The sequence below is a fragment of the Staurois parvus genome, unplaced genomic scaffold (genome assembly GCF_062004578.1).
Source record: "Staurois parvus isolate SC_StPar_1 unplaced genomic scaffold, SC_StPar_1.0 ptg000886l, whole genome shotgun sequence".
NCBI classification, from domain to species: Eukaryota; Metazoa; Chordata; class Amphibia; order Anura; family Ranidae; genus Staurois; species Staurois parvus.
Window position 1 is genome coordinate 4,316,797 of NW_028318682.1, and position 13,465 is coordinate 4,330,261.

At 37.7% G+C, this 13,465-nt stretch overlaps 1 protein-coding gene and 2 pseudogenes across 1 annotated transcript in view; 1 reads left to right on the plus strand and 2 right to left on the minus strand.

The window, feature by feature from the left end:
* EVA1A (eva-1 homolog A, regulator of programmed cell death) overlaps window positions 1–13,465 on the plus strand; it is a 576,027-nt gene that overhangs the window by 145,821 nt on the left and 416,741 nt on the right. The gene's annotated exons all lie outside the window — the stretch shown is intronic.
* LOC149442453 (serine/threonine-protein kinase SBK1-like) lies at window positions 278–2,949 on the minus strand (annotated as a pseudogene).
* Window positions 5,848–9,942, minus strand: LOC149442454 (serine/threonine-protein kinase SBK1-like; annotated as a pseudogene).

Here is a 13,465-nt window from a genome sequence, read left to right on the forward strand (position 1 = left end):
GAAATAATTTACCACTGTAATAGCACAAACCCAATAATGGGGTTATAGAGCAATATAAGCAGAAGATAAGAGGAATCCATTTAAAAAAAAAAAAAAAAAAAAAAAAAAAAAAAAGGTAAGGGGAGTTTAAAGGTTACAGAAAAGTAGAGATGTAACCAGGCAAATATAAACTGGCAGGTTAAAAGGACTGCTTGCAACTGTAGTTCAGAATCAAGTGATGCAAAATGCCTGTATGTGCTGGTGCTCATGTAGATTCCTGGTGCTGCATGGAAAAAAGTTATTCTTCCTCTGTCCTTTCCCCCTCCTGAGACGTCTTCAGTTCTCCAAGTGTAACACAGTTTATGATGGAAAGAACAGAGTGCTGAGTCAGGGTCCTGAGAGGAGTTTGTTGAACATGTTCAGTGCCTCGTGTGAACATCTTCCAGTGAGCTGGTGGGGAAATGACTTTGGAACTCTTCTGCTAGGAGTTGAAGGCCTGGTACATGATATCCTCCTCCACAGCACTTTCCCAGGGATAGTTTCCTGTTAGAGCAACAAAGAGAACTGCTAAAGCCCAGGAATCTACAAGTGAACTTAAAACCAAGTACTCTTCGTCCTTCAAGGTACACAGCTCTGGAGACATATGTGGTGGTATGTGACAGTTTACTCACAAGGCTGCCAATAGTCTGAGAGAGACCAAAGTCACACAATTTGACATCGTGGCATTCCATGTCCATGAGCAAGACATTGTCTGCTTTAAGGTCTCTGTGCACCAGTCCTCAGCTCTGCATGAAATCCAGAGCCCTGGCCAACTGTGTTCCACAGCGTTTTACCATTTCCTCTGAAATTCCCACCTGAAAAATGAGACCAAAAACCTTTTATAAGACCTTTTCAATATCACATGGAATATAATAAACTTAGATAATGTTATTTGGCTTTATATGTTTTCAAGGAATTTGCAATGCTGACTTGCAGTTTTCACGAACCTGTTAACCCATAACTGGTTTTCTGGTGATTCAACCCATACACAAACCAAATACATTTTTGTGACATTTTTCCTTGTTCCTTATTGTATGTCTGTCTCCTTTCATGCAATAAGTAATTAGGGAAACCAGGGTTGATGTATTGTGAAGCATGTGCAGGACATTAATGTTCCTAGTGAAAAGAGCAGAGCTATAATGGAAAGAAAATGGAAAGTTTTTTGTAGATTTTTACCTCAAACTCCACTATGCTACAAAAAAGTACACCATTAACTTGAGCTGACTTCAAATGTCATAGATCTACTAAAACGTTGACATTTGCATGATTAAGCTTTAATCTGCTTCCCTTGTTCTGGAGTGAGCCAGTTACTGATGCAGCACACTTTCACAGTAGCCTCATCAGGCTCATATCTTCTAAATCATATAGTTGCAAAGTTGGGATATTGTTGATCTCAAGATGTCTGTATTGAACAAAATGTGGAGTTGTTGGCAATAGCAATATTTTTTTTTTCCATAAATGAAAATTGTTCAATTTGTCAGCAACAATTCCAATTTGTACTTTTTGGTTTGGTGGGTCTCTTTTCTTAAAGCTAGAAACAAGTTATTTAAAACTGCTCACCTCGGACTCAATATATCATGTAGTCTTCCTGGTGTAGCCAGTTCCTGGGTCAAGATATAATACTAAATAGTTTCAATGAAGACAGGGTAGGTGGTGATGATGCCTGGATTGTTGCACAGAGAGATGGACATGGAGAGCTCTTTCAGAAAGGCGCTCAAATTGTTCCTGTCCTTTCTCACCAACTTCATGGCCACTGGGTTACTGTAAAACACCTACAATTCGATCCTAAACAGGACTCAAAGGTACAGCACACAGATGCTTGTATTGTCCATGGCAAACACTTTACCCTTCCAGTCTACCCTACAGTGCTAGAAACACAACATGAAGGAGACTGTATGTGTGTTGCACTTTCAGCCCTCAAAAACACACAAAGGATATAAAAAAAAAAATAATTAAATCGCTGTTCTGCTTGGATCTCACAGGATCTGAAAGATCTGTCTTTGATCTCTTTAGGAATCGTATTCATGTTTTCCAACCAACCCTGTATCACTAAAGATTACAGCTTATTATGGTTTCAGTCTTCAATTCCCATTCATTTTTCTAACTAATCTTCAATGAAGACAGGGTTATTATATGCTGCGTCCACAATGGTCTGCAAAACCTGCTAAGATTTCTGCTTAGAAGGCCTAGCACAGCCAGCATTCTAATTGGCAACCTGTTTATGTAAAGCCCCCATACACACGGGCTGAATATTGGGCGGTATCAGCCAGTTCAAAAGAAACTTGCTGACAATTTGGCCTGTGTTACTAAAGCTGGTCTGGAGCATAACAGAAGACATTGTGCCGATCAGCACTTTCAACCAATGGCTGAGTGCTGATCGGTGTGTTATGACAGGGGACTTCAACAGACAGAACACAATCGCTTAGTAGGGAGATTGCTGTACTAACGGATTGTTAGTACAGGATCTCCTCCCAAGCTCTTCGTTTTTTTTTTTTGTTTTTTTGGCGTGTGTATTAGGTTAGACATTCCATTGTCTATCAGAAGGTATACCTTGCAATCATTGCACTGTCTGATTTTTGGCATAAAGTCTGCAAAAATAATCTGGAAAACTCATGTTTTACTTAGAGCTTGCCACTAGCTTGCTGCCATCTGCTAACATAAAATGCTAATATTTCATGTTTTGCCATATTTTAAAAATAAAATCTTTTAATTCTGAACATAATGAAAATATCAAACATGTCAACTAACATGATACATTAAATACATCAATTAAAATAATTCTATAGTCATGAGAATTGATTGGTTTTATATACCTGTGGCCTTTTCCTGAACAAGTAGGACTTTGCCAAATGTTCCTTAGTCCAGCCTCTTGATGTACTGATGGTGACCAGAGAGTTCCTTAGCATACACAGTTGTGAATGTAGATTCCATTGTATGGTGCTGGAGGGCAGGGGTGTTTTACCTATTGAAATGAAATGGCACATTTTCAAAAGTCATTGAAAATAGAAAACAAACTTTGGAACTAGGTCATAAATGGCCTTCTATGAATTCTATTGAAGCAAGATCTGAGTGTTCTGCCTTGCATAGAAATAAGCAAACCATGGTGAAAAAACAGGGACACTGATAGAAGTGCTGATTATATGCAAATATAAACATTTGGAGGATGACCTATTGGTGGGGAGGGATTACTAAAGTGTCTGAGATGTTCCCTCCTTGACTAGTGCCATTATCCATAGCAAATCAGTTTCTATCTTTAATTATTTTACACAACTTAGAAATTTGAAAATGTAAAGGCTAGTTTTCTCCAGCTGAGAAAAAGCTGAGACAAAAATGTCAGACCAACTTTGTCTCTGGTTTTTTTTTCTCAGTTGGACTGCAGCCATTTGGTTTTTAAATTGTAATTTTCTAAGCTATGCTATCTGAAACAAATCAGATGGAAGCTGATTGCAAATGCATGTACACACTGAAGTACTGGAATATACCCGCATTCTGTAACTTATTTTGTAAGATTGACTGTTCACATAAACTGTGGTTTGAGGCAAGGAAATGCATTTTGTCCTTAATCTCCAGGTGCCCATGTGCATGACATCTTTAAAGTATGACTCCACCTTTGCTAAGAAATACTGTAAATCTTCCCTTGTCAGTTACTTAGCTAAAAATCTTTGAGTCTAACTTCATTCTGTCCTACCAGCTAACAAAGTTTGTTGAAATGTATACGTGCATTGCTGTAATTTTCTATGCGTGCTTAGTGGGAAGATCTTCATGGTATTGACACACGATCAGTCCCAGTATTGCAGTAAGGGGAACAGCATTGAGCCAATTGCTGAAAAACATTTCTGGGCATGTTCAGTACATTTAGTGTCCAGATCAACTATGTACAAAAACCATGTTTTGAATGTTTGTTTTTTGTTTTAAAGTAAAAATCAGATGGCTACTGAGTAAAGTTAGAAAGTGTTTGGTTTGGATGGGTCACAACATTTACACAAATCTTTAATTAAAAAAAACAAACAAAAAAAAACACCATGCAAATGGTTAAATATGCCTTTGAGACACATGTGAACTGTTAAGACTACAATAGAATATATGATTTAGTAGGTTAAAGTCCTGTCAGACAACACAACTCAATGCCTTTTGTCAGAATAATGGAATAAAACTTGCTAATTGGGTAACCCCAATTGAACTTACTAACTATGTACAGTATAGTAATGGAAATCCTAGACTTCCTCTAAATATATTTCTAAGTTAAATAATTAGTGTTAGGTTGAGAAGAGGGAAAGGCACAGTCTTATAAAATATGGTCAGTTTGGTGGAGCAAACCCTCTTTGACCCATGACAATCAAATGCCTAAATCAGCATTTCACAAGCTAGAACCTGAAGAGCATTTTTGAAAGGGGGCCTGAGTAATAAGACTATAGAAGCTGCCGCCATATACCTCCACCTCTGAAGAGGCTAGTAAAGGCTGGTATTCCAAGGCAGAACAAGTATGCAAATTAAGTTTAGCCTTGGCTTTGACTTTCTAATCTGCATGCTTGTTAAGGGGTTAGTGGGGGGGGGGGGGGGGAGAATTACATTCTTAGGAAGTCAGTAATTGCAGCCTACATAATTCTAAGTACAGGTTTAAATAAAAAGCAATTTCAATTTCTTAATTAAAATTCAGATGCATAAGATTGTGGATCTTTAGAAGTAATGATGATAAATCTATCTTTGGTTTAAAAATGGGAGGTAATCAGTTTTTATAGCAAATGTATATGCATTGTAAATACAGTTCTAATATTTTAAAGAAAAAGTCTTTAAAATTCAAATGTTTCAGTTGCCACAGAGCAAGAGGTGAAGGTGAATCTTCCAGTTTTGGCACCTGTTTAGGTAATTTTATGCCTAAAGCCAACCAAAGGTATAGGGAGGTGAGGGAAAGAGCAATGAAGCTGGACCAGCACAGACAGTAAATAGGCCCTTCAGAACAGAAGGCAATGACCTTCAAAGTGGGAGAGAGCTGTGCTAGGGAATTGGCTCTGCAGCAATTTAATTTTCAAGCAGATTGCTGCTGGAAGGGAACATTACAGAACGAGGAAAAAAATGGTAAAATCACTTATTTTGAAATGAGTTATTTGAAGTGCCTATTATTATTATTATTATTATTATTATTATTATTATTATTATTATTATTTTTTTTTTTAAGAAGAAAAAAAAAAAACTAGCTTGCAATGTTCTTTTCCACCACCAATATGCAATAAAATTTAAACTAGTGCAGAGCCAATTCCCTTACATATCCCTCTCCTCTTTTGGAAGGGCCTATCTACAGTCTGTTCTGTCCTGGATTTTCTGCTTCTTCAGATCCCTACAGAACCTTTTTTTAAAATGGCATAAGGGAGCAGAGGCATGAAGAAGAAAATCTGGGCCAGCACACAGTAATGAGACACTACTAGAAGAGGATGAGGCACCTTCCTTTTTTTTTTTTTTTTTTTTTTTTTTTTTTTTTTTTTTCCAGCGCATGCAAAGGAATATTGCAAGTAAGCAATTCAAATTTCCTTTGTGCTGTAATTTAAGTTGGCAATGGGCTTTTTTTTTAATAAAAAAAAAAAAATCTATATATCTAAAAATAGGAAATGGGGGGAAAAATGGGCCATGTGAAGTAGAGAGAAAATAGTTTCACGAGGCATTCAGCAGACAAACATCTATTGCTTTCACAAAGTGTTTTTTAAGGTTTAAAAAGGCATGCAGAAAGTGAAATAATTTACCACTGTAATAGCACAAACTCAATGGGGTTACAGAGCAATGTCATAAGCAGAAGGTAAGGGGGATCAATTTAAAAAGGTAAGGGGAATTTAAAGGTCACAAAAGTAGGGATGTAACAAGGCAAGTATAAACTGGCATGGAAAAAGTTAATCTTCCCCTGTGTCTTCCTCCTGTGATTTCCCCTTCTGAGAATTCTTCAGTTCTCCAAGTGTAACGCAGTTTATGATGGAAAGAACAGAGGGTTGAGTTAGGGTCCTGAGAAAGGAGTTTGTTGAACATGTTCAGTGCCTCTTGTGTGAACATCTTCCAGTGAGCTGGTGGGGAAATGACTTTGGAACTCTTCTGCCAGGAGTTGAAGGCCTGGTACATGATATCCTCCTCCACAGCACTTTCCCAGGGATAGTTTCCTGTTAGAGCAACAAAGAGAACTGCTAAAGCCCAGGAATCTACACGTGAAGTTAAAACCAAGGACTCTTCGTTCTTCAAGGCACACAGCTCTGGAGACAGATATGGGGTGGTATGTGACCGTTTACTCACAAGGCTGCCAATAGCCTGAGCGAGACCAAAGTCGCACAATTTGATTATGTGGCATTCCATGTCCATAAGCAAGACATTGTCTGCTTTAAGGTCTCTGTGCACCAGTCCTCAGCTCTGCATGAAATCCAGAGCCCTGGCCAACTGTGTTCCACAGGGTTTTACCATTTCCTCTGGAATTCCCACCTGAAAAAAGACCGAAAACCTTTTAGAAGATCTTTCAATATCACATGGAATACAATAAACTTAAAGTCAAATAACATTTTTTTTTTTCAAGGAATTTGCAATGCTGACTTGCCATTCATTAATCAGTTCACCCAAAACTATGGTTTGTGCATGGGTTGAATCACCAAAAAAAAACCATTTTTGTGACATTTTTACTTGTTTTCTTTTTGTATGGCTGTCTCCTTTCATTCAATAAGTAATTAGGGAAAACAGGGTTGATGTATTGTGAAGCATGTGCAAGACATTAACTTTCCTAGTGAAAATAGCAGAGCTATAATGGAACGAAAATGGAAAGTTCTGTAGATTTTTATCTCAAACGCCACTTGTCACGATTGCGGCGTCGGACCCCAGACCTTGTCACCAAAACTCGTGACTGAAGGGCTAGCCGACCTAAAACCGCGATGTGACGTGCATAACAAAGCCACACCCAGCTGCACCCTGCACAACTATTTTCCTGCTAATGGATACAGATCGACGTGCCAGCAGCCTGGATTGATTGTTACTGGGTCAGGTTAATTTGGCAATTAACCATTCACACTGCCACCACCTCCTTTTTAATCGGAGCAAGAGGAAACTCTGCATTCCGCTATAACACTATGATGGTTGATTATAATCGACTGCATAACCCGGTCATAATACAGGCCTGTTATACCGAGGGTTGACACAAACTGTAGCATCTCTTTAAAGGCAGGGATTTGTAAATTGCAATTAAGAGCTATAGAAGCAGCTCAACACTTTCAGAAAGATTTATTACTAAAAGGGTCAAACAGGTGCAATAAAAATATTTTACAGAGATTTAAACTAAGATATAGATTTTATGTATGTACAGAGCACAGCAAAGAGAACGGAGACGTTAAAGGGTTAAGTTACTTGCCATTAAGCCTTGGATATAAGCAGGTCAGGTTTCAGAGTGAAAGGCACAGGTCTCCCCAGGTGGTATATTGATGTTAAAATTGGAAGATGTCTTCAACTTAACTTCTTAGGCTTGACAGTCTGCTTTAAAGTTTCTCATCAGGGGGTGGTTCTGAAGTAAAAGACCAATCCCCTGTTTAGGGAGGGATCGTCAGGTGGAACCCTAAACTGAAGCCCACATCTTTCATAATTCATATTCTGGTCCATAACTTTCCATCTGCATAAGCGACAGTCCACCCCCGGATATATTATGCAGACAAGTCTGAGGATTATTTAAATTTGAATTATGAAGTTGTATGCTACACGGTTCGAGATCTATTTCTCTGCCTTCCCGTGCACCCGAGATAAGGCGAGTGACCCATCAAACTGTTCGCCTGCTCATCGTCCATCCGATGAGATGTCTGCCTTTTTGTGTAGGTCTCTCATATTCCAAGATATGAGACATAGGGGAAAAATGGATGTTTTAAAAATGTTAGCTGGTTTGGGCTTCTTGGGAATGCCTTGAACTCTTGGGAAGGCTCCTTTTTATCTTTTTATGAGGTGTGAAATTACACAGGTTCTTTGGATAGTGCAGCACCACGTGGCTCCCTGCTGGGATTTGGCCTGTGACACTTAACACACACACACATCTGTCACTGTGCCTCTCTGGAAGGGAGGGGGAAGGAGAATGAGGGAATAACATGGCTATTCTTAAATGGCAGACTGCGTCAGTCTCTGGGGCGCACGTTTGCGACACCACTGTGTATTTTTTTTTCTTTTTTTTCTGTAGCAATCCATTAACTTGAGCTGACTTCAAATGTCATTGTTATAGATCTACTAAAATGTTGACAATTGCATTTGCATGATTAAGCTTTAATCTGCTTCCCTTGTTCTGGAGTGAGCCAATTACTGATGCAGCACACTATCACAGTAGCCTCATCAGGCCCATATCTTCTAAAAATCTAGTTGTAAAGATGGGATATTATTGATCTCAAGATGTCTGTATTGAACAAAATGTGGGGTTGTTGGCAGTAGCAATCAATGTTTTTTCCATAAATTAAAACTGTTCAGTTGATATCAGTAACAATTCTAATTTGTACTTTTGGTTTAGTGAGTCTCCTTTCTTAAAGCTAGAAACAAGTTATTTAAAACTGCTCACCTTGGACTCCATTAGATCGTGTAGGGTTCCAGGTGTAGCCAGTTCCTGGGTCAAGATATAATACTTCATAGTTTCAATGAAGATTGAGTAGGTGGTGATGATGCCTGGATTGTTGCACAGAGATAGACATGGATTGCTCTTTCAGAAAGGACAGGACCAATTTGAGAGCCTTTCTCACCAACTTCATGGCCACTGGGTTACCTTAAAACAAAGACACCTCAACAATTCGATCCTAAACAGGACTCTAAGGAACAGCACACAGATGGTTTTGTTGTCCATGGCAAACACTTCACCCTTCCAGTCTACCATACAGTGCTAGAAACATGAAGGGGAGACTGTGTCTGTAGAAAATGCGTTTCACTTTTTAGCCCTCACAAACAAAGGATATAAAAAAACAATTACTTAAAGCACTGTTCTGCTTGGATCTCACAGGATCTGAAAGATCTGTCTTTGATTTCTATAGGAATCAATTGTATTCATGTTTATCAACAAACCCTGTGTTACTGAAGATTACAAGATTGCTGCTGATTATGGTTTATCAAAGTCTATTCAATTCCCATTCATTTTTCTAACTAATCTTCAATGAAGACAGGGTTACTATATGCTGCGTCCACAATGGTCTGCAATACCTGCTAAGATTTCTGCTTAGAAGGCCTAGCACAGCCAGCATTCTTCTTGGCAACCTGTTTATGTAAAGCCCCGTACACACAGGCTGAATATTGGGCGGTATCGGCCGGTTCAAAAAACTTGCTGACAATTTGGCTTGTGTGTATGAAAGCTGGTCTGGAGCATAACTGAAAACATTGGGTCGATCAGCACTCTCAGCCATTGGCTGAAGGCGCTGATCGGTGTGTTATGACAGAGGACTTCCCCAGACAGAACACCATAGCTTAGCAGGGAGATCGCTGTACTAACATTGTATTGTTAGTACAGGATCTCCTCCCGAGCTTTTTTTTTTTTTTTTTTTTTGGAGTGTGTACTAGGTTAGACATTCAATTGTCTGTCAGACAGTGCAGTGACTGCAAGTCATACCTTCTGATTTTCACAGAAAGCTCATGTTTTACTTAGAGCTTGCCACTAGCTGGCTGCCATCGACTAACATAAAATGCTAATATATTTTATGTTTTGCCCTATTTTAAAAATAAAATCTTTTAATTGTTTAATACTGAACATAATTAAAATATCAAACATGTCAACTAAGAATGCATTAAATACATCAATTAAAATACTTCTATAGTCATGAAAATTGATTGGTTTTATATACCTGTGGCCTTTTCCTGAACAAGTAGGACTTTGCTAAATGTTCCTTGGCCCAGCCTCTCTATGTACTGATGGTGTTCAGAGAGTTCCTTGGCATACACAGTTGTGAATGTAGATTCCATTGTACGGTGCTGGAGGGCAGGGGTCTTCTACCTGTTTGAAGTGAATTGGCACATTTTCAAAAGTCATTGAAAATAGAAAAACTTTGGAACTAGGTCACAAATGGCCTTCTATGAATTCTATTGAAGCAAGATCTGAGTGTTCAGCCTTGCATAAAAATAAGCAAACCATGGTGAAGAAACAGGGACACTGATAGAAGTGCTGATTATATGCAAATATAAACATTTGGAGGATGACACATTGGTGGGGAGGGATTACTAAAGTGTCAAACTGATTTGCTATGGATAATGGCACTAGTCAAGAGGGAACATGTATCAATATTTAATAATTTTACACAAAATGTCTGAGACCAACTTTGTCAGGTTTTTTTTTCTCAGCATAGCTTAGAAAATTACAATTTAAAAACCAAATGGCTGCACTCTTGCTATGTGAAACAAATAAGATAGAAGCTGATTGCAAATGCATGTACTCACTGAAGTACTGGAATATACCCGCATTCTGTAATTTTTATATTGTAAAGTTGTTCACATACACTGTGGTTGAGGCAAGTAAATGGATTATTTATGTCCTTATCTCCAGGTGTCCATGTGCATGACATCTTTAAAGTACAACTCCACCTTTGCGAAGAAATACTGTAAATCTTCCCTTGTCAGTTACTTGACTCCAAAACATTTTAGCTAACTTAATTCGGTCTTACCAGCTAACAGTTTGTTGAAATGTATACATACATTCCTGTAATTTTCTATGAGTCCTTAGTGGGAAGATCTTCATGTTATAGACACACGATCAGTCCCAGTATTGCAGCAAGGGGAACAGCATTGAGCCAATTGCAGAAAACAATAAATTTCTGGGCATGTTCAGGTACATTCAGTGTCCAGATCAACTATGTACAAAGAAACCATGTTTGAATGTTTTGTTTACTCAGCAGTAATCTTGATTATAATTTTTTTTTTGCTTTAAAGTTAGAAAAATAGTTTATTATACTAAAGATTTGTGTAAATGTTGTGACCCATCCAAACCAAAAACATGCAAATTGTTAAATATGCCAATGAGACACATGTGAACTGTTTAACTTGCTAAATTATATATTATATTGTAGTCTTTAAAATCCTGTCTGACAACACAACTCCATGCCTTTGTCAGAATAATGGAAAAACTTGCTAATTGGTTGCTATGGGTAACCCCAATTGAACTTTGACTACAGTATGTACAGTATAGTCGTGGTAATCCTAGACTTCCTCAAAGTCTAGGATTACCAAGTTAACTGTTTCAATACCGTGCAATTTTACACCTTCCTGCCCAGGCCATTTTTCAGGTTTCAGCGCTCTCACACTTTGAATGACAATTGCGCGGTCATACAACACTGTACCCAAACTAAAAATTTATCATTTTCTTCACACAACTAGAGCTTTCTTTTGGTGGTATTAAATCACCGCTGGGGTTTTTTTATTTTTTGCTAAATTAACAAAAAAAGACCAAAAATTTTGAAAAAAACTCACATTTTTCTTTGTTTCTGTTTTATAAAAGTTTACAAATAAATAATTGTTCTTCATAAATTTAGGCCGAGATGTATTCTGCTACATGTCTTTGGTGAAAATAACCCAAATTAGGATGTATTTTTTAGTTTGTAGGAAGGTTATAGAGTTCACAAACTTTAGTATAGATCTAAATATAGATCAATCCTGAAGTACTGACAGCCAATCTAATTTCTTGAGGTCCAAGAATGTCAGAACAGTCCAGATATCCCCCAAATGACCCCTTTTTGCAGAGTAGACAGTCCGACGTACTGCATAAGAGGCATGGCGAGTTTTTTTTTTTTTAAGCTATTTTTTTTTTTGTCATTTTTCGGAAAATGAGAAAATTAAAAAAATTATTTTCACTTTTTTTTTTTTTTTACATACTGTCACCAGTGCAGTACAGCGTCATCATATAACTGGCATGGTGGTTAACAGGGACACTGACTGGTGACAGTATGGGGGGAAAAAAAAAAAAAAAATATATATATATATATATATATATATATATATATATATATATATATATATATATATATATATATATATATATATATATATTTTTTTTTTATTATATTTAATTTTTATTTTTTAAGATTTTTTTTCATATTTTGCTATGACCAAAGTAGTACAGTGTTACCATAGTAACATTGTACTACTTTGTGTTTAAAAAAAAAAAAAAAAAAATACTGATCACTTCCCCAATTTGCTTATAGCAAAGAATTACTTTGCTATAAGCAAGCATTTACCTGAATGAAATCGATTCATTCAGCTTTTTTTTTTTTTTTTTTTTTTTTTTGTGTGCTTAGCTGTGATTTGGTCACAGCTAATCACATGACATGTGCATGTGATTAGCTGTGACCAGTCACAGCTAATCACATGACATGTGCATGTGATTAGCTGTGACCATTCACAGCTAGGCACTAGTATACAATGGATGGTATCATGAATGAAGCCATCCATTGTATACAACTGTCATGTGACCTGCTGTGATTGGTCACAGCAGGTCACATGGTACCAGCAACGGGAGCCGGTACTCGGATCTGTCATCGGCCGTGTCCAAGGTGCATGGCCGCTGACAGAGCGCACTGCTGCGCCACTCTGCATTAGCGCAAACTGCGCATGTGCGGGAGCATGCCAAAGGGCGTGCACCCGGAGTGAAGAGACACATCTGAAGCCGCCAAACGGCCATTGGCTAAATAGTGTTAAGTTGAGAAGAGGGAAAGGCACAGTCTTATAAAACATGATCAGTTTGATGGAGCAAACCCTCTTTGACCCATGATGACAATCAAATGCCTAAATCAGCATGTCACAAGCTAGAACCTGAAGAGCATTTTTGAAAGGGGGCCTGAGTAATAAGACTATATAGAAGCTGCCATCACATACCTCCACCTCTGAAGAGGCTAGTAAAGGCTGGTATTCCAAGGCAGAACAAGTATGCAAATTAAGTTTAGCCTTGGCTTTGACTTTCTAATCTGCATGCTTGTTCAGGGGTTATTGGGGGGTATGAATGTACATTCTTAGGAAGTCAGTAATTGCAGCCTACATAATTCTAAGTACAGGTTTCAATAAAAAGCAATTTCAATTTCTTAATTAAAACAATTAAAGGTCAGATGCATGAGATTGTGGATCTTTATAAGTAATAATGATAAATCTATCTTTGGTTAAAAAATAGGAGGTAATCTGTTTTTATAGCAAATGTATATTCATTGTAAATACGGTTTTGAATTTTAAAAGACTTTTTTTCTTTAAAATATTAGAAGTTAGTTGCCACAGAGCAAGAGGTGAAGGTGAATCTTCCAATATCGACATCTGTTTAGGTACTTCTATGCCTAAAGCACACCATAGATGGATCAAAATGTGTCTGGTTCAAATTAAACAGTTGAATTTCAATCTGCATATGGGTAGGCTAATTGTACTGTCAACTAGCATATGGTTTTTTTTCTTATGAAAACTGCCAACAGCTCTAGTCAGCAGCAGTGATTGCTGGTTACTATGGGTATTCAAAGTT